Genomic DNA, 22,119 nt, shown 5'->3' on the forward strand with positions numbered 1-22,119 from the left:
ATGAAAGAGGGACAGGGTTTTACAATTCAAGTATTTTACCAAAAATTGTGGTGTAAAGGGATTTTTGTTCCTTCCACTGCCTGTTCCCAGTCCTGTGGCATGGACTGCCCTGAGAAGAAGCAGAAAGGTTGACCCACCTTTGGTGTATGGCCAAGCAGGAAATCAAAACTGGGTTTGGGGAAATAAGAAAAACCCCTTATCCTTGAAAGTGCTTTTTAGCATCAGTCACAACTGACTTTGAAGCAACCCCTCTCCCTAAAATTTGTATTTTCTGAGCGGAAGGGCTCCAGTGTGTTTACCTGTTGTTTATAGGGAAAAATATTGTTGTTATCAGGGCTGAAGTAGCTCAGCTGGGAGAGTGTTAGACTGAAGATCTAAAGGTCCCTGGTTCAATCCTGGGCTTCAGCAGGGTTTTAGCAGTTGGAATCAATGGTCCTGGACAATGACTGGACATGGCAATCAGGCATCTTGCTTAGTTGATGAGTCCAAGCTTGGACTCTATCTTGGAAATCTTCTGCAATCTTAATGGTTCTCTGGTTTTATCCTTGTGGGTCGTTCCAGCACAGGGTACTGTATGATTCTCTGATTAAGTTTTCTACTTTTTCCTGACCATTTCATGTTTTTATCCTGACTCTTGTCAAATGATGGTGTTCAATGTGCAGACACCCCACCAAACTGAGTAACTCTGCTTTGTGTTTGCTCCTTTTGTCCCTTTCTTATTCCTGTTCCGTGGGAGAATGGACCAGAGACCAACACCAGAGACAGGACATGAAATGCCAGTTGTTCAAAAAGACAAGTGAGAAGCAGCAAACCCTTGATCTTCTCAAGATCAACCCCAATGCTCATCCAATCCCTTCTTCATAGACATAGGCAAAAGACAGGAACTTTTCTCCCCCCTTTTCCTTCTGGTGGTGCTCTAAAAGTCAGGGACATCAGGCTGCCTGTTATTCCAAAAATACCTCCATAAATTCCAAAAATACTTCCCTGACCAGGATGTGTTTAAAATAACTTTGGTGTATAACCCAAAAACATCATCACTTGCTTAAGCCTTGAAGAGATACCAGGGGTTCTGCTGGGCAAATATCTCTGCCGAGAGCCACCACTCAAATACACCTTAAATGCAACACCACAAATACAACACCACAAATGCAACACCCCAAACACAACACACCACAAATGCAAGACCACAAACACACCACCTCAAACGCAACACCACAAACACAAAACCACAAATGCTACAGCACAAACGCAACACCACAAATGCAACATCACAAACACAACACCACAAACGCAACACCACAAACGCAACACCACAAATGCAACATCACAAACACAACACCAGAAATGCAACACCACAAATGCAACATCACAAACACAACAACACAAACGCAACACCACAAATGCAACATCACAAACGCAACACCACAAATGCAACACCACAAATGCAGCAGCTGCTCACCCAGGCCGGACCTTTTCAGACCTGATGCCCTCAGGCAGGATCATCTGGCTCAGAGATGCACCAGCTGGAAATTAGCCTTTACTCCACCTGTCTTTGCCTGGATCTAAATTAGGCCAGGAGCCTCCCGGTCCCCAAATTGGATCAAAGTGGGTCAGAACTCCCTGCAAGGTCCACGTGTAGGATTAAATTATATCAAATTTTGTGTGTGTCTTGGGCTTCGTTTTGTTATGAAAGCAGAGCTCAGGTGTTATGAACATCCCAAATGTTGCCCTGAGGTTTAAGAACAGTTCACACACCATGGTTGTGCTGAGGGGCTCCGACCTCATTAACCCCCTGGAGAAAGGCAGCCCTGAGCCCCAAGGAGAGAGGCAAATCCCTTAAGGAGAGAGGCAAATCCCATACCAGAGACACCAACCTGATGGTGACCAGAATGGCTTAAATGTGACAATCTGTGTGCTCCCAGACTATGCCCAGACACAGTTCCCTGCATAGCAGGAGTCAGGAACAATTCCCAGGAAGTGGTTTGGATTTAATAGGTCTCTTTTTGAAGAAATGCTGCGAGATGAGAGAGATAATAATAAGAGATTATTCAGACTGGAGAATAAAAGGTTTGGAGATCTTAGAGGCCCTTCCAGAGCCTAAAGGGGCTCCAGGAGAGATGGAGAGAGACTTGGGATAAGGGATGGAGGGACAGGACACAGGAAATGGCTTCCCACTGCCAGCAGGGAGGGTTAGATGGGATATTGGGAAGAAATTTTTCCATGTGGTGGTGGTGGTGGTAAAATTCTGGGACCTATTTCCCAGAGAATCTATGGCTGCCCCATCCCTGGAAATAATTGGCCAAGCTGGATGAGCAACTTGAACAACTTGATCTAGGGGAAGGTGTTGATGGAGATGGTTGGAACCACAGGATTTTAAGGTCCCTCCCAACCCAAACCATTCCATGAATCTGGGATTCTCTGACTTCTGCTGGGGCAGAGAGAGGAAGAGGTTTTAGCCCTGCCAGATGGGTTTAGTCTCAACAAACAGGGCAGAGCAGTTCCATTTCCTTTGGCCACTCTAACACCCAGTGCAGGGGACCTGTTCCCCCTCCTGACCTGGTCTCTGCTCCCAGCCAGCACCAGGGGATGCCCAGCCAGAGCTGGCACCTTTGTGCCTGTGGAAATGACAGTGATATCTGGGCTTGTTGGCCTCAAACACGAGTGTCGCAGACATCTTTTTCTGAAAATCTTTTCATTAGGATTTTTTCCTGCTGAGAAGCTGAGAGGCTTCAGCAACAAAATATAAACAATGGTTATCTGCTGCTGTGGAATGCAACAGGTGCATCTGTGATTGGCCCATCTTGGATGTTTACAATTAATGGCCAACCACAGCCCAGTTAGCTTGGACTCTGTCTGAGACACAAACCTTTATTATTCATTCCTTTCTATTCTTAGCTTAGCTAGCCTTCTGAGATGAAACTTTTCCTTCTATTCTTTTTAGTATAGTTTCAATGTAATATATATATCATAAAATAATAAATCAAGCCTTCTGAATATGGAGTCAACATTCTTGTCTCTTCCCTCACCTGAAAACCCCTGTGAACACTGTCACACACGAGCTCAACCGAGCTCAACACACATGGGTAACTCCAATGAAATCGGTTTCAAGCCTGACCCACAGCTGTGGGAAGGCAAAGGAAAGATCCCCACTGGTGTGTCAGCGTTCAGAAAATCCAGAAATCCCAGAGACCACAATGTAGCTCTGAGAGGAGATGAGAGAAGTTTTATTTCCCCTCCTCCTTCTCCTGACAACTCAGTCCCCTCCTGGATGAAACAGCTTTGACTCAAACCTGAGCACCAGAAGTTGCCAAGTTTCCCTGGATTTGGCTGAGAGAAGGGTTAAAACCTGCCCGTGCTCCCGGGGATGCTGCGAGGGAAGGAGCAGGATGAATAACCGCGGTGGGCGGCAGGAGCGGGGGCGGCTGCCCTGCCAGCACCTCCTGCAGCCCCCTCGCACTCAGCTCCCTCCTCTCACCCCCGCTCAGACCCCTCCAGGGCCCCCACACCGATCAATCAGAGCGCGGCAGATCCCAACATCCATCTTTCCCCGGGTACCTGCTGCAACCCGCAGCTCTCTCCCCCACAAACAGCTCTGCCCTTCAGCTCTGATTCTCTGCCTCTTATTCTGGTGATTTCTGCTTCTTTCTCTCAATGCTTTCAGTCCCGGTTTGCTTTCCCCCAGTCCTCGGGAACTTCCCTCTCCAGCTTTGCTGCCAAGAGCTCGGGCAGGGATCGATCCTCACAAACCCACCCCGACCTCACGGTTCCAGAGCTGATGAGGAGCGTGAATAGAAAGACCAGGGAGATAAATACATAGGAAACACTCAGCAGGGGGTTAAAATCTTTTACTGCAGAAAGGAAGAAAAAGAGAGAGAGAGAAAGAGAGAGAGAGAAAGAGAGAAAGAAAGAGAGAAAGAGAGAGAGAAAGAGAGAGAGAGAGAGAGAGAGAGAGAGAAAGAGAGAAAGAAAGAAAGAAAGAAAGAAAGAAAGAAAGAAAGAAAGAAAGAAAGAAAGAAAGAAAGAAAGAAAGAAAGATAGATAGAAAGAAAGAAAGAAAGAAAGAAAGAAAGAAAGAAAGAAAGAAAGAAAGAAAGAAAGAAAGAAAGAAAGAAAGAAAGAAAGAAAGAAAGAAAGAAAGAAAGAAAGAAAGCCAAATAAAACCCAGGAAATTTGGATTTTTCTGATTGTTTTTGTGACAGTTCTCATTCCCACAGAGGGATTTTGCTTTTGCTTTCTTTTTCATTGAATCATAGAATGGTTTGGGTTGGAAGGGACTGGAAATGTCACATAATTCCACAGTCAGGAGCACCTTCCACTCGACCAGGCTGCTCAGAGCTACTTTAATATATGGGTTAATTGCATGTCTGCTTTGTCTCTTGTTCTGCCAATGGCTGGCACGAGGAAAAGGCAATTCCCTTCCCCATGTCTCAGTTTCACCCTTGGATTTGGCAATTCCCTTCCCCATGTCTCAGTTTCACCCCTCAGAAAACTGGGCAAAGTTCTCCAGAATCCTTGGGAAAGCACTCTGGGATGTGCCAGAGGGATCTCACCGTGGCAGAGACAGCACATGCAGACAAAAAAAGGCACTGCAGATTAATTTCCTAAATTACACGGCAGCTACAAGGTGAAGGAAAAGAGAGGATTATTATTTGCATGCCTTGGGAGCAGTAATCCTGAGATTACTGCTGCAGGCACAAAGATATTAAGGGAGCTCTTGGAGCTGTGCTGGTAACACGGAAGAAAATTCCCACTTTTGTGGGATGCAGCCCACCCCTGCTCACATCAGGAGAAGGATCCAGCAGTGGGAGGCAAGAGCTGCCATCCTGACCCTCTGACAGCAGCTTAATCTCGGATTTGCCCTCTCTCATGCCCTCTGAGCAGCTCAGGTTGGTCCCCAACATTTTGGTGGCTGAAGGTCGAGTCGAGGTCTGAGGCACCAAATATTCTGAATTACTCCATAAGGATCCTGGGAATACCAAGGGTTTTACTGCTAAGGAGAAGTTTTACCTCAGAGAGCCTCAAGAAGAATTCCATGGCCTAGGAGCTGACCCTGTACATCCAGAGGGGAGTCCAGCTGCTCCTAAGGGCTCAGCTTTTCCAAAATCTGAGCTTAGAGCTGGAAATCCATCCCTGCCTGCTTTTAGCAGTGGGAGTTGCCAGGATTTCTGGGAAAGCACAGGGTCTGAATTCAGCTGTGAAGATGATGTTGAAGGTGACTTATACAGAGTGAATGTGACCTCGAGCCAGGCTGGGAGAGCTGGGAATGTCCAGCCTGGAGACGAGAAGGCTCCAGGGAGAGCTCAGAGCCTTTTCCAGTGCCTGAAGGGGATTCAGGAGAGCTGGAGAGGGACTTGGGACAAGGGATGGAGGGACAGGACAAGGGGGAATGGCTTTAAATTGACAGAGGGCCAGGCTGGATTGGATATTGGGAAGAAATTCTTCTCTGTGGTGGTGGTGAGGCCCTGGCACAGGATTCCCAGAGAAGCTGTGGCTGCTCCATCCCTGGAAATTCCAAGGCCAGATTGGATGGAGCTTGGAGCAACCTGGGATAGTGGAAGGTGTCCCTGCCCATGGCAGGGAGGTGGAACTGGATGATCTTTGAGGTCCCTTCCGACCCAAACGTTCCCAGGATTCTGTGATTTATTCCATGTGGGCATCAGAATGGTTCTTTCACTCAGCTCATCCAACAAAACCCCAGAAAAAATTGAGTTAAGATTTCTGTCACTGTCTAAACTCTCTCTTAAATGGGGTGTGGACATGTGCCATGCAAAAAAACCCACCCCCAAAATTAAAAACAAAACCAAAAACAAACAAACAAACAAAAGACCAAAAAACCAACCAAACAAAAAACCCCAACCAAACAAAAAAATAGAAAAAAAAACCATAAAAGATGAATATTCAAACGCAGCAACTGTCCAGGACTTGTTCTGAACATCAAACACTAAAACTGGAGAATAAAACAATACTTTTTGGACCCAGCTCAATTCCCCACAGGTACTAATGTAAACAGTCAAAATACCTTTGAAGGGCCTTGGCTTTACTATGTGTGGCTGATTAATTAAATACAACTGAGGTCATTAATGGGGCTGTCAGCTTTTGGGGTTTTGGATTCTCCTTTCTCTTAGTTTTGAATACAAACCCTAATTTTATTTGTGACTGTAGGCTGCAAGTGGAGGAAAAGGAGAGAACGTGAAGCACTGTTCATTCCAAGGGGAAGTAGCCTATTTAAATATGCAAATTGTGCTCAGAAAAGCAGAGAGAAACAGGATTGTTGAGCTTCCTGCTGTCATTTATTAGATATCGAGATTTTTTAAAATTGTCCTGCCCAGGGTAGGATTCAGGCTGGGACAGGAGTAAAAACTCTTCTGGCAGCTTCTGGGAGCATCCAGGAGGTGACAGCTTGGGGAGAGTTTGAAATTCCATACAGAAAGGTGGGTGGATTTCAGTTTGGTTCCTAGCAAGTATCTACAGCACTGAAAACATCCTTGGCAAAACTCGACAAATTTGGGAAAAGTATTTAATGTAAAAAAGATGAGGATCCAGTAGAGAAGTGATTTTAATTACTCTACAGCATGTAAGGCTTTAAACTACACTTAGATCAGATTTTTAACCTCCTTGAGTTGTCCACATGAGTTGAAAACTTCTCTTTTGCTTTGGAAATTCAATTTTGCCTCCTCATCCCTCATTCCAAGCAATTGGAAATGTTAGGAGAAAGCTTGACCTGCTGCATTGGTTGGGGTTTTTTCTTCATGGGGAAAAAAAAATAGATTTGGGTACAGTTCAAGTCCCAGACAAGCAGCAAAAGGATAAAATTATGAATTAAAAGACAGCAGGAGTAAATTAAAAAATGAGATATATCCCTGTCCATGGTCAGAATATGCTGGGCAGATGTCCCATCACCCAGGAATTTTGGTGGAGTTGATTCCATTTTCCCATTTCTTTCACCCTGGCACGGGGAAACTCCTCAAGTCATTTCTCATCAGAGCCTCTGCCTCCGGTATTTTCATGCCAGCCTGGTTCCGTGGGTGATGCTCTGCTCCAGTTTTCAAGCAGAAGTTCTCACAAATTGATGGAGGAGGCTTTGGCACCTCAGAGAAGGAGAATTTTAAGGAGGAGGAGGAGGAGAAGTGAAACGGGCTTTGGGAAACCATCAAATCTGCATAGAAAACGGCAGCAGCTTTTTTTGTTCCTGGGACTGATCTTCACCAGCTGCTGGTTTTGAAGTCATCAAAGATCCTGAAGGGTGGCCATGGATGTGCTGAGGGGAGCTGGGTTTGCAGCCACCTGAAAGCTTCCAAAAGTGGAGTTCACACTTTGCCTCAGCTCCAGATTTAACCTGCAAGCTCCATATTCTTGCAGCCAATCCTTTAAATAAAAACCAAGAGCAGATGTACGTAAAATCAGGAGTAGAAAGCTTGAAAAATCCACTGAGGGCACTTTTTTTTTTCGGCTCAAGGTCTCAGATCATCACCTCTAACTTGAAACTTAGAACTGAAGTTTCTAAGTTGAGCTGCTTTTCTTTTTCTTTTTTTTTTTTCCCTTTTTTTCCTTTCCAGCCTCTCAATATAGACAGTAGATGAAAAACTCAGTACCTTTGCAATTTTAGTTCTCCACTGGGAAAAAAAACAAACTGTTGCTCAGGGTTTGGAATGTGGGGTCAGAATTCCATGAAAAATAGCATTACACCTCTCAGCTGCCTGATAATTTTGGGGTAAAGGTGAGGGGCCTGCACAGAACCTCAGCCCAAGTTTATGGATGGCCTGTGGTCATCCATCAAAATGTGTGGATAGCTCTGGATATTTCACAAAATCACAGAATATTTTGAGTTGGAAGGGACTCACAACGATCAAGTCCTACCCTTCAGTGAACGGCCTGTACAGGGATTGTTGTCTCAAGTCTTCTTAGTGTCTGGCTTAGAAAGGAGCAATATAAAAAATAGAAATAATGTAGAAAATAGAAATAATACAGAAAATATTTTTCCTGTAAATGTTCCTACTTTGGAAACACAGTGACACAATAAGATGATTTTTCAGAGGAGCAGAACCTGACAGCAAGAGAAAATATGTCCAGAAATATGATTTATCAGCCTGTGCACATGCTGATGGAGAATCCAAGTGACTTGATGGGGCTCTGAGTGACCTGGTCAAGTGGAAGTTGCCCCTGCCCATGGAGTGTTGGAACTGGATGATCTTTAAGGTGTTTTCTAGCCCAAACTCTGATTCTGTGATTGTATGAATCAGGGGCCAGAGTGACCTTTGAGAGCCTCAGCTCAGCTGAGGGAAGTGAGCCATGACTTCCCACATGGGTCAAAGGAGGAGGAGATGGAACATAAACTATTAAAAAAAAAACTATAAAAAAAAAAAAAGAGAAATTAGATAGAAGATGTCAGGAGAAGGAGCCAAATCCCCACAAACACCTGCAAATGTGCCTACAGCCATCTGCAGCACAGATAAATCTGCATCAATCCTCCAGCAGCGCTGAGGAATTTGTCCCATTCCAGGGCTGGCAGCTGTCAAGATAAATTGTTAAAAGTCAGTCTCACACACTGCAGCAAATTAAACAGTGTTTGAAAATGTGAGAGAGAGACTTCCAGAGGAGTATGCAAGAGATTCCTTAATCCAAACAAGCCAGACTTTGTGGACTGAATTGATAAAAATGTTAGGACACCTCTTTGAGCCCTTTGTCCCTCTCACCTGCCCACCTTTCATGCCCCTAGATCAGGTTCAACCCAGAAAGCACCTGAGAATGAAACTGTGGCATTTCACAGGATCCTCCTCTCTCACCTCCTCCAGGAGCTGCTTGTTTTCCCTTCCAGGTGAACTTTTCCCTCCCCACTCCCCCTGGCAGGTGGGCGGGAGGCACAGACAGAGCACGGCAGGGCTCTGGAATGTGTTACGAGTTATTCCCACTCCTTGTTTGAAGGGTTTTGCTGGCTTTGAAGGGTTCTGCTGGCTTTGAAGGGTTCTGCTGTCACTCCCAGGAAACATCAGATCCCTCCTATGCCAGTCTTTCCTGGAATTTTATTGCTGTAAGGAATAGCAGAACAGCTGAGATAGGCTGAAAATGAGATTAATGATCTTTTTCCCTCTATGCCATGGCTTTTTATAAAATTGGGTGCTTTGAATCGTGGAGTTATTTAGGTTGGAAAAGCCCTCTAGGATCACTGAGTCCAACCATCACTGCAGCACTGCCAAGGTCACCACTAAACCATGTCTCCAAGTGCCACATCCTCATGACTTTTAACTAATTTCAAGGATGGGGACTCCACCACTGTCCTGGGCAGCCTGTGCCAGCACTTGACAACCCTTACAGAGAAATTTTTCCTAATATCCAACCTAATTCTTCCCCTGATGCAACTTGAGGCTGTTGTCCCTTATCCCATTCCTCCTTTCTTAGGAGAAGAGACCAATCCCCACCTGCCTCCATCCTCCTATCACAGGGATTGTGGAGAGAAGGTCCCTCCTGAGCCTCCTTTTCTCCAGGATGAGCCCCTTTCCCAGCTCCCTCAGCTGCTCCTGGTGCTCCACACCCTTCCCCAGCTTCATTCCCACCTCTGGACACTTTCCAGCCCCTCAATGTCCTTCTTATCATGCGGGACCCAGAACTGAACCCAGGATTTGAGGTGCTGGGTACAGGGGGGTGATCACTGCCCTTGTCCTGCTGGCCACACTATTCCTGATATAATGATTTAATATGATATAAGCTTTCTAATGATGAAACTTTCCAGTGAGCCCGATTATAACTGGGATTTGAGGGAATGGGGGTCTCCATGTGAATACAGGAATGGAATAAAGAGGGCTTTAAATCAATTCAAATTGCTGGACATTGATTTAGGAGTATTTTTTTCTTCTCCTTGCTTCTGTGTGATGGCCGCTTCTCTTGCCAAAATGTGCCACAACCAGAAGCAGAGTCCATTAAACAAAAGTTATCAAAATGATCAAGAAAGTGTTTTAACACTTTTAGACTAAATCTTCACAACCAGGATTACTGATTTAATAACCAGGGATATTAAACATGGCAGCACCAAGGCAGCAGATGTCTGCTTGTTGCCAAAACCTCTTGTTTTGGCAGCTGGGAGAACCAAAATAAACATTGAACCATGGCTGCCCATGTCAGAGTTTGGGGCTACCACCTCAAAATCAAAGGGTAATACAATTTCAAAAGTAGGTTAAACCCCTGAATTTTGTGGCTCAGCTTTTGACTAAAAAAAAAAAAAAGAAGAAAATAAACCAAAAAATTAACACTTAAAAACTAATAGTGGAAGGAGAATGCGGAAAAGAAGGATTTGATTCATCACACCTTCTTCATCCACTTTGTTGTGTCTTATGAGACCTGAGCATCCTCAGAGGGATCAGCCACAGTGGCAACAAAGGGGGTTGTGCAGCAAAACGAACATTAGGGATGGGAAGGGAGTTCCCAGCAACCACATGGCAAAACTCTTTTCCTAGAAGTCCCTACAAGCCTCTTCTGGCATTTGTAGGTCTTTCTGGAGGACAGGAAAGAGCTCATTGGGAGCTGCCCTGTATTGACTGATATGAGCCTTGGAATTTTCACTTCCTTAACCAGTTTAAACCCCTTTCTTACAGTGCTGACCTCTGGCTTGACCACAAATTCCTCATCCTTACAACCTCCAGATCCACATCAAGATCAACACTCAACCTGGTTAACCTTTGCCATGATAGGCAAAATATTCCAAGTTTTTCTCATCTCCAGTACCCTCTCCCTTTCCAGAAAAATCCCAAAGTCTTTCCTGGCTATTTGAAAAGTTGTGTATCAAAAGTGACCCAGGATTTGAATCATCTGTTTTCCCACATGGTTTCCTAATTATTTACCTCATCTTGCAGTGTTCTGAGACAATTTGTCCTCTCCTCTCTAATCACTCCCTCCTCCCCATTTCCGCCCCACTTGGAGGTGAATCCACCTGAAAGTCCCAGGAGTTTCTCAGGAACAGCCTGCCAAGCACAGCTCTGTGACGCCGGTGCTGGCATTGTGAGGGCTGTGTTTTCCTGGATAGCATGACTGTTCCTAATTCTTGCAAATAAAAGGAATTAGAGAGGCAGAGGACTCGAGAGGTGTATGAGTAATCCAGCATCATCCCTGGGGACACGTGCTGGGATAACACAAGAAAACAAGCTGGGAACACAGAGTACTTTCACCTGCAAGCTGGCTCTTCCCAGGAGAAAGGAAGGGAAGTGTCAGTGCTGCAGAGAGGGAAACTGAGGCACGGGATTGGCAGAGATTCAGCTGGTTTGGTGGGGAGCCTAAGGCAAGGCTCTTCATGATACGTTTGGGTTGCATCTGCCTGAATTACGCATTAAAGTTCAATTTATTTGCATAAGAGGAAGACAAAATTGTGAACTCCATCCTGGGGAAGCTGTGTGAGGAGCAGCTGAGGGCACTTGCTTTGTTCAGCTGGAGAAGAGGAGAATGAGGGGAGACCCCACCACAGTCTAAAACTTCCTCCTGAGAGGAAGAGGAGGGGTGGACACTGATCTCTGCTCTGTGGTGACAGTGACAGGACCCGAGGGAATGGCCTGAAGTTGTGTCTGTGGAGGTTTAAGTTGGATTTCAGGGAAAAGTTCTTCCCCCAGAGGGTGGTTGGGTATTGGAACAGCTCCCCTGGTTTCTTGTGGTCACAGAACTAGCCTGACAGAGCTCTGGGACTGCTTGGACAAGACTCTTGGGCACATGGTGGGATTGTTGGGGTGTCCTTTGCAGGGCCAGGAGTTGGATTGGATGATCCTTAGGGGTCCAACTCAGGTTATTCTCTAGTTCTGTAGTTCTGTGATTCTGTGGTTCTGTGACTCTGTGACCCAGAGCAGTTCCATGTTCCAGTGCATTTGGACCCCTCCACGATTATCCCCAACTTGGCTCTTCCTCACCTCACCACTCCCACCCTCATCAACACCCAACACCCCCGTAAAGCCTCTCCCATTTCCTGCAACCAGATGACCAAATGTTATCTTCACCTCTTCTTTGGGTTGCCCTGGAGCCTGGTTTGAGGCCATCTGACCAAGGACAAGCACCAAAATCATCCCAGCACCCAAGGACAGCCAGCGCAGCGCGCGGAGCTGGGATCCGTTCCACCCGCCGACTTCCCCACCTCCGAAGTCTGCAGCTCAGGCAAGGGGAAAGGAACATTCCATAGAAGGCAAGCAATCTCTGCCAGGCACTGCAGAAATGGGACACAGATGGTGCCTGAAATGAGAGCGGAAGTTTATTTGGGGGCTCTGGGTGTGACGTCACACTGCAGATCCTGCAGCAGATGACAGGCACCGGGATTTCAGAGCGGGTGAGGAGTTCAATTTGAAGGAGTCTCTTTGTGCTTTTAGAGTTATTATTTTGACTCAAAAAAAAAAAAAAAAAAAAAAGGGAAAAAAATAAAAAGAGGAGAACTTTACCTTGATAATATTTTAAGGATAGGAGTGTTTAAATTTGGTTTTATTCATTTGTAGGTCTGTTTTTCTGACACCCTAATCTTGGTCCCAGCTCTTTGTTGGCTGGTTGGTCAGCCAGGATGATGGTGCAGATTGGCCAGGTGGACACTGCTGATGGGAAAACCTGAGGATGACATTGGCCTGGCTTTTTCCTGCCCTACACATAAAATTTTGTCTTTGTCCTCTACTTGCTGAAGAGTTGGAGGAGATTTCTGGACATCTTCTAGTGCAACTCTCTGCTCCAGCAGGGCCACACAGAGCCAGTAACCCAGGGAAATGCCACAGCTAGGTGGCATTTTAAAATTTCTCAGAATGGAAACTCCACAACTTCTCAGGGCAACCAATCCCTCTGATCCTCTACTGATAAGAAAGAGGCTCCAGTCTTTTCATTATGTTCAGCTGGGGCTGTTCAGCCTTGAGAGGAGACACAGCTGAGAGGGGACCTCATCCCTATCTGTCCCTGTCCACAGGAAGGTGGTCACAGAATCATGGAACAGGCTCTGCTCTGGGGGGCCCAGCAATGGCACAAGAGGAACAGGCAGGAACTGATCCCAGGAACTGATCCCACCTGGACATGAGGCAGAACTTATTCCCTGTGCAATGACCAAGCCTTGAACAGAGATCAGAGGAGGTGGGAGTCTCCCTCTTTGGAGATATTCCAGAACTTCTGGACACAATCCTGTGTCCGTGCTCTGGGATGACACTGTTTGAGCAAGGAGGTGGCACCAGATGATTCAGCTGTGGTCCCTTCCAGCCTGACCCATTCCATGATTCTGTGACCACCTTCCTGGCCCTGGGCTGGATCTCTCCTGGATGTGCAGGCCTCTCCTGTAGTGCAGAGCCCAGGCCTGGGCACAGAAAAGTGCAGGAAAAGTTTGCTGAAGCCTGTGATTGAACCAGGGACCTTTAGATCTTCAGTCTAACACTCTCTCAGCTGAGCTACTTCAGCTCTGCCAGAGCTCAGATTTTCCCAAAACCTGTTGGAATATGATAACTTTTCAAGCTTTTCAGGCAGCCTTTGGTTGACTTTTTCTTGAGAATCCAATAATTGCTTCAGGGAACAGGATAGAGACAGACTGAGATCAGAATTAATGGCTCAAGACACATGGAAGTTTTCAAGGCCAGGTTGGATGGGGCTTGGAGAAATCTGGGACAGTGAAAAGTGTCCCTGCCCATGCCAAGGGATTGGAAAGACATGATTTTTAAGGCCCTTCCCAACCTGAAACATTCTGGCATTCTGTGATAAAACATGGCTAAATCTGGAATTAAACAGCAGCCCTGATTTGGGAACCAGCCAGGAGCAGTAGCATTGAACAGAATTTCCTGACACCTTTTCACAGATCCCACGGAAGGATCTGGAATTATCCATGGAGCCTGGCTAATCTTTTCACATCAATCTGTCTCTCTCCACTTAAGGAATGGGAGCCAGGCATCTTCATGCAGTGATATGGGAGATGTTTGCCCATCCCACCGGCTTATCCTGCAAATTATTTGCTCCCAGGACAATCTCCCATCTTTCACCAGCTTCAAATTCACATATGTATTCCCAAAATACATATGTGGAACGCACAGCAAGCTTTCCATGTCTGTTAAAAATCTGGTAGTGAAAGGTGTCAGAAATATATTTAATCTGGGTTTGAATGTTCAGCTTGACAGCAGCTGATATTTCCTCACTGACATTTATTAGATAACAGTTCCTGATATCTCGGGCTCCTAAACTAGGCTACAGAATCTTTTGAAATATCCAGGCAGCAGGATCATTCCCAAAGTGGGTTTTCTTTCTCCAAAAACCCTTCCAGCACTGGATCCCAGTGGTGATCCCCACCCGTGGTCACTGAGGAGCTGGTCATGGATGGCTGAGGGTCTCAGCATCTTTGTGCTTGACAAGTGGACAATTTTTGGAGACATGAGCTACAGAATTTCTGCTTCTTGACTTACACATTGTCTCCTCTATGTGACCTAAAACATTCCAGATCCAGCTTTTGAAAGCTCTGTAGTGCTGGGAAAAAAAAAAAAAAAACCAGTGCAAAAATAACATAACAAATCCAGGACCAACAAAGACCACAGCCAACAGACAACATAACCCCAGAAAAATTCCCAAAACCAATTCCATTTTGTGTCTGGTAGAGCTGCTGACATGAGAGGGATCTACAGTGTTGTCCAGGAATTAATTGGAGCCACAGGAGGGTAATTGGGCCTCAGCCCTGAAGTGGGAATGAGCCATCCTTGTTGTGTCTCTCTCATCTCCATCAGGACTCCAGAATCCATAAGAAGAAGGAAGCTCAGCATTGACCCCAGTAAGTTTTTCCTATTGTCCATGCAACAGGATGAGGATAAAGTCTTGCGCTGCATCCTCTGCAAGGTCATCCCCAAACTGTGTGCTCAGAGCAGGTTATTTTTATCTGCAGAAGGTTTTTAAAGGAGCAATTTCTTGAGCTCGGTGACTGTAGATCTTACAAGTACATCTTGGACCAGATTTGAGGAACACAACACTCTTCTTGGTATTTTTTTCCACACTTGGATGATGAAGGAAAGTGAGAATTGCGCAGCCAGATGATTTCTTAGCTGATTATTTTGGAGTCTATCCTAAGTGTTTACTCACATGTAAAGGTTTGCTTTGAAGAGTTTTTAATGTCTGGAGTGTGGACTTGCTCCAGGCTTAATTTTTCTTCAAAGATTCTGTCTTTGAAAGCAAATCAAAACAGACCAATGCCTATTTTGAAACATCAGAGCCTCTAATTCTCTGAAATAGTTATGTTTTGTTCTTCCCTGAGCAGCTGTGAGCTGTTTGGCATTACCAGCAGTGATGATTTCCAAATTCCTGGAAGGCCAGGTGGGCACATCCCTGTGACAGGGAGTGAAGACCACAAGAGAAGATGTGGCATGACATTTTTTTCTGTAAAACACAGCAATTTTGAAAAGGTTCCTGGGGTGGGATTCATCTCACCTACACTTCTCTGAGTCCAAAAAGGCAAATGTCTACAATTGACCCAGTCACGGAATTTTTGGGGGGTTGGAAAGGACCTTCAGGATCATTTAATTAATGCCAAGAGCAGCCAGATTTTGTCTCTCTATGGTGTTTTCCAGAATCTCTATTAAAGATAGGCTGGGCCCTATGAAAAGTTTTTCTCCAAATCAATTACAACAAATAACCCACAGCACTTTTAGCTCTTCACAAATCAGATCCATCTTCAGCTGTTTCTGAATTTTTGGGAAGGAGAGATCAATGCATTTGGATCTCCAGCACTTTTAGGTCTTCACAAATCTGTTCCATTTTCATCTGTTTCTGAATTTTTGGGAGGGAGAGATCAGTACATTTGGATCTAGGTGTATCTGGCTGGATGGAGGCAGAGCAGATGAAAGCCTTCCCAAGGCCAGTGGTGCCACCTAATGGGAAAATTCCCAGGGAATCCATGTCTCGGAAGTTCAGTCCTTAACTGGACTGTTGCTAGGTGACGTAGAAATGGAAATGAGGAGCTCTGACGTCAGTCCCTCTTTTCTGCTGCCTTACGACCATTCCTCCGTCAATCCATTCCCTCTTCCCAGGCATCCGGGCCACAAGCAGGAGATTGCCCTGGGAAATTTGTTCTATTTCCTGCTTAAATCCAATCTCAGCAATCCCTGGAGCTCCTGAAGCGTTTTTGTCCTTCTTGGCGCTCAGTCTGTCTGGAGAGGAAATGATCCCAGATTTTGGGGTGATGGAGAGCCAAGCAGGAAATGAGATGGAATGAGGGGCTGCCACAGGAGGGACCAGGACTCTGGGGGTTTTTCTAGCTGCAGATTTTGCAAATGAAGGACGAGACAAGTTCTCTGCATTGCAGCACCCACACTCAGATCCATCTGGATCCACACTGTGGCTCTGCAAAAGAAGGGATAATACTTCAAGTATCTCACAAGTTCCCACCTGGCAGCCCCCTGCAGCCACTCCAAATCATGGATAACCGTGAGAGTGGGCAGGAATGAGCTGCCAAGCCTCTCCTGGTCTCCAGGGATTGCTGTATTCCCTGACTGTGTTGTCTGCCCAGCACTCACACCTATTTTTCCGTGGCTGTATCACTCACCACTGCATCCCTGCCACCTTTATTTTTCAGAGATGTGTTACAGGGTGTAGAGCAGGTCTTTCTCAGGTCTCATCTCAGCTCTACCCTTGATGAATCATGTGTTTTAAGCTGTCTCAGCCAGGCTTTCTCCTTTTCCTTTTCTCTGAAGTTCAAATGTTATTTCTTTAATTATTTTTTTTTCTGCGATAAAGGTGTTTCCAAGGGCTCGTAAGAAGAAAATTATGTAGTGTGATATCAAAGCATTCTTTCTGCTTTTCTGGGGAGAGGGCAACACTGAAGGGAGGAGGATCCAGTCCCTCTTTCAGTGTTCAGTGCCTCACTGACCCAAAATACAAAGAAATGAGCTCACAGAGCCCCAGTGCAATTCCATGGCTGGAGAAGGGATTAACATTTAGGGCAAAGGGGAGAAACCTTTAATTAAGCAGACTCAAATCATTAATTCCAGCAAGGATTTGAGCTCTGCTGGCAATGATGACTCTGCAGCTGTGTCTGGTGTTGCTCAAAGTCTGGAAAGGTGCCTGGCACAGGTGGTTGGGCACCAGTGATTGTCCTCAAAGGATCATAAAATCATGGAATGGTTTGGGTTGGAAGGGGCCTTCAAGATCATTGAGTTCCAACACTCCTACCATGGGGCAGGGACACCTTCCAATATCACAGGGTGCTCCAAGCCCTGTCCAACCCGGCCTTGGAAACTTTTAAGGATGGAGCAGCCACAGCTTCTCTGGGAAACCTGTACCAGGGCCTCCCCAGCTTCACAGGGAAGAATTTCTTCCCAATATCCCATCTAATGCTGCCCTCTGTCAGTTTTGAGCCACTCTCCCTTGTCCTGTCCCTCCATCCCTTCTCCCAAATCCCTCTCCAGCTCTCCTGGAGCCCCTTTAGGCGCTGGGAGGGGCTCTGAGGTCTCCCTGGAGCCTTCTCTTCTCCAGGCTGAACAAACGCAGCCTTTCCTCATAAGAGAGGAGCTCTATCTCTCTAATAATCTTTGTGGTTTCCTCTGGACTCACTCCAGACTAAGCAGCCTCCCACATCGGTGGCTCAACATTACCCCCAGTTTCCAGGGCAGTCCATGCCACAGGACTGGGAACAGGCAGTGGAAGGAACAAAAATCTCTTTACATCACAATTTTTGGTAAAATACTTGAATTGTAAAACCCTGTCCCTCTTCCACAGGCTCAGACTGGTTGAGGTCCAAATATTCCCAAATCCCAGAATTCCCAAATCCCAGAATTCCCAAATCCCAGAAATCCGTATCCCAAAGATTCACGGGAATTCCCAAATCCCAAAATTTTCCAATCCCAAAATTCCCAAATAGAATTTCCCATCCCAAATATTCCCCAAAATTCCAAAATCCTGGAATTCCCAAATTCTGGAATTGCTGATCCCAAATATTCCCAAAATTCCCCAATCCTGGAATTTCTGAATCCCAAAATTCCCCAATCCCGGAATTCCCCAGCCCAAAAATTCCCAAAATTCCCAAATCCTGGAATTCCCCAATCCCAAAAAATTAGGATCCCAAATATTCCCAGGAGTCCCCAAATCCCAGAATTCCCCATCCAAAATATCCCAAAAATTCCCAAATTCTGGAAGTCCTGATCCGAAATATTCCCAAAATTCCTCCATGAGGTCCCTGCTCCAAAGCCCTGCTCAAGCAGGACCTACAGCAGCCCCTTGTCCAGCACCACCTCCAGATGGGATCATGCCAGAGAAGGGCAGCTCCACACTCTCTCAAGGCCGCAGGGCCCAGTTTCTCCTCCTTTCCCCACAGCTAAGATGCTCCTGTGCCCTCCAGTGGCTCCCAGTGCTGCTGGCCCTGGGCTGGGCTCTGTCCTGGGTGTGCAGGTCTCTCCTGCAGTGCAGAGCCCAGGCCTGGGCACCCAAAAGCGCAGGAAAAGTCTGCTGAAGCCCGGGATTGAACCAGGGACCTTTAGATCTTCAGTCTAACGCTCTCCCAGCTGAGCTACTTCAGCCCTGCTAGGGCTCAGATATTCCAAGACCTGTTGGAACACAATCAGATTTCAAACTTTTACCCTTCAAACCAGTTTGCCCAACACTTGTTAGGACTCAGGACACCCCTCTGGCTGTCCTGAGCAGCCAAGACCCCTGCCAGGGGTCTTAGAGACCCTGACACAGAGCCCAAAAATGCCTGTGTTTTGATTATGACCCATGGAGCAAGTTACCCACCTCAGATGATCTGCAAGCCATGACATATTAAGCAGAATGATAGTGAATTTATCACAAGTTGAAAAAGTAGATTTTGGGGTTTTTAGAATAAAGATTCAGGAGGGCACGATGGAGGGATCTGGGCATGTCCAGCCTTTCTCCTTCTTCTTCTTGGCCTTCATCTTCTGCTGTGGTGTTGGCACTTTTAGATTGGTTTAGAGTAGAAGCTCACTGTCTAACATAGGTGATAGGTATTGGAAAGTAATTGTAAACATTGTGTATGTAGTTTTTGGTATAAAGACATAACACCACCCCAGGGGCAGGCAGAATGCTTCTGACTGTCTTGCTGAGCGGACCTCGGCAGGACAGGAGAAAGAATTTTATAGATAAGATACAATAAACAACCTTGAGACTGAGAAATGAAGAGCCCTGACTCCTTTTTCAAGCGCCGAGCTGACAAAAGAGAATTTCTAACATTTCTCAGGGTCACTCTCACAAGCTAAAGATCCCGACAAACACTCCTTCAAGAAGAGCCCTGGAATGGTTTGGGTTGGAAGGGACCTTAAAGATCACCTCATTTCACTCCCTCAGTCAGGGGCACTGTCCCAGGTTGATCCAAACCCCATCCAACCTGGCCTTGGACATTTCCAGGGATGGGGCAGCCACAGCTTCTCTGGGCAGCACATTCCAGTGTTGGAATGGTGTGACTCAGCACACAACAAAGCAAGAGAGAACAAATCTCAGGAAAACGTGGCCAGGAGCAGCATCTCCCCACAAATAAGAATTTTCCCTGTGGAGCATCTGCTGGGAAGCTGACATGGAAAACAGACTTGAAAACCTTTCAGGTCTCCTGGACTATTATGTCAGACATTGCACCAAAATGTGCAATTGTTTAACTACACTTAAATCACTCTAAACTACATAAATTACCTCAAATCATCCCTCTTCTTTCCAAATGCTGGCACTTTTTTGTTTCGGAACACTGCAATTCTGCTATCTTCTATATAATTATGTAACATATGCAGTTCATTGCTGCCTCTCCAATAAATAAGGCTTGTGCTCCCCAGTATGCATCCAATAACACCTAATTTTCCCTGTCTTAAATTGCCTTAAAAAGAAATCCATTTAGAAATGATTGGTGGGTAAATTCGTGCTTAAATGTAAATTATTTGAGATCAAAAAATAAGAGAAATTTTCCCATCTAAATGTTCTGAATGTTGTTGTTTAACAACTTGACTTATAATCCAAGTCCCCAAAACTGCAAAGAACAAAGAGTGTGGTTTTTGGTTGTGCTGCCTCTTGAGAATCCAGCTCCATTTCTTGAGCATTCCCAAGCATTCCTTGTGCCAGTGGTTTCAGAGGGAACCTGGTGAGGGTCCTCATCCAAAGCACTCCAAAATCTGTGTGCAGAGTCAGGATAAATCTGGCAATGTAGGCAAAGGACACCTACAAGAGGTGGCACCCCCTGGTTTCCCTCAGCTCAGAAGGAAAGCAGAGAAACCACAAAGTTTTTCTAAGTTTACGCCAGGATCCTGCAAGGCTCCAGAGCATGTGGAGATGGAGGAAAAATCTGGAGCATCTTTAGCTCCCTCCAGAGCAACCTCCTGCAGTTGAAGGTCATCAGTTCACCCACATGCTTCATTCCAATGCAAGAAGCATCAAACATCAGAAACAAACATGGAATGGTTTGGGTTGGAAAGGACCTTAATGATCATCTCGTTCCCAGCCCCCTGCCTGGGCAGGGACACCTTCCACTATCCCAGGTTGATCCAAGCCCTGTCCAACCTGGCCCTGGACACTTCCAGGGATGGAGCAGCCACAGCTTCCCTGGGCAATCTGTGCCAGGGCCTCTCCACCCTTACAGGGAAGAATTTCTTCCTAATATCCAATCCAACCCTACTCTCAGTTGGAAGCCTTGCCAGCTTCTTCAGGTACTGGAAGGCCACAATTAAGTCACCCTAAGCCTTTTTTTCCAGGCCAAACAATCACAATTCCCCCAGCCTTCCCTCACAGCAGAGCTGCTCCATCCCTCTGATCATCCTGGTGCCTCTTCTGGACTTCCTCCAGCAGCTCCACATCCTTCCTGTGCTGGAACCCAGAGCTGGATGCAGCACTCAAGAATCTCTTCTCCCATTAGATGTGGCTGCTTCAAGAATGGGATCCAAATCTTTACACAGTCTTAAGCCTGGGTGAATGATTCAGCTTCATTAATTGTCTGTAAAAAAACAGGTTTTCTCTAACAGGGAGAAAAACCTGGGTGTGAGAGATGGAAAAGGATTATGGCAGTGAAATATGTGGAGGATGGGAGGTTCTGTTTTCATGGAAATCACAGCTCTGACCCAATCCTGGTGTGCAGCTCTGTCTCAGCACTGGGAATTGCTTTTCCAACCTCGGGGAACTCCTCCAGGTACTCAACCCTTTCAGATATAGGGTTTGTGCTGCAGCTTCCCATGGTTTCTCCTCCAAAATTCCACTACTGCACTATGGCTAAGCATGAATTGTGAATTTGGCTGCTCCAGCTGTGAATTTGGCAGCTCCAGCCATGCACAATGAGCTTTCCTGGGTAGACAGACATTCCCTGCCAAGATCTGAGACTGTGAGTGCCAGCTGGAGGTGCTCCATAGGACTCGTTGGGAAAGGGGAAGCATGAGCCTCCAAATCTCTTTGGAAGTCAGGCAGGTCACACCAGGCTGTTGGGAGGTCTCCATTTAGGATGCAGGCCTGATAATCTCTCTTGGCTAGTTTAGAAGTCAGGCAGGTCACACCAGGCTGTTGGGAGGTCTCCATTTGGGATCCAGGCCTGAAAATCTCTCCTGGCTAAGCCAACCTACTCCTATAAAATTTGCTGCTGGAGACATGTGAGGATATAAATTGGATCTTGCTCTTGGAATTAGACAAGAGATGAGGTTCAAGTCCTCAGCCTGTCTGAGAAGAACATTCAGAATTTGCTGACCAGATATCCTGAAGACTCTACTGCGGCCTTCCAGTCCTTAAAAGGGGATACAGGAAAGCTGGAAAGGGAGTCAGGCAGGTCACACCAGGCTGTTGGGAGGTCTCCATTTAGGATCGAGGCCTGATAATCTCTCTTGGCTAGTTTGGAAGTCAGGCAGGTCACACCAGGCTGTTGGGAGGTCTCCATTTAGGATCGAGGCCTGAAAATCTCTCTTGGCTAGTTTGGAAGTCAGGCAGGTCACACCAGGCCGTTGGGAGTCAGGCAGGTCACACCAGGCTGTTGGGAGGTCTCCATTTAGGATCGAGGCCTGAAAATCTCTCCTGGCTAAGCCAATCTACTCCTATACAATTTGCTGCTGGAGACATGTGAGGATATAAATTGGATCTTGCTCTTGAAATTAGACAAGAGATGAGGTTCAAGTCCTCAGCCTGTCTGAGAAGACCTTTCAGAATTTGCTCACCAGTTATCCTGGAGACTCTACTGTGGCCTTCCAGTGCCTAAAAGGG

At 46.2% G+C, this 22,119-nt stretch overlaps 3 non-coding genes across 3 annotated transcripts; 1 reads left to right on the top strand and 2 right to left on the bottom strand.

The window, feature by feature from the left end:
• The first annotated feature begins 335 nt into the window (after window positions 1-335).
• On the top strand, window positions 336-408 carry TRNAF-GAA (transfer RNA phenylalanine (anticodon GAA)). Its single transcript has one exon. It is a non-coding gene; the product is annotated as a tRNA-Phe (tRNA).
• A 12,905-nt stretch (window positions 409-13,313) lies between these two features.
• TRNAF-GAA (transfer RNA phenylalanine (anticodon GAA)) lies at window positions 13,314-13,386 on the bottom strand. The gene has a single exon. It is a non-coding gene; the product is annotated as a tRNA-Phe (tRNA).
• A 5,008-nt stretch (window positions 13,387-18,394) lies between these two features.
• On the bottom strand, window positions 18,395-18,467 carry TRNAF-GAA (transfer RNA phenylalanine (anticodon GAA)). The gene has a single exon. It is a non-coding gene; the product is annotated as a tRNA-Phe (tRNA).
• Between the last annotated feature and the right edge of the window lie 3,652 nt (window positions 18,468-22,119).

This window comes from Melospiza georgiana, chromosome 1, assembly GCF_028018845.1.
Source record: "Melospiza georgiana isolate bMelGeo1 chromosome 1, bMelGeo1.pri, whole genome shotgun sequence".
In the NCBI taxonomy this organism is placed as follows: Eukaryota; Metazoa; Chordata; class Aves; order Passeriformes; family Passerellidae; genus Melospiza; species Melospiza georgiana.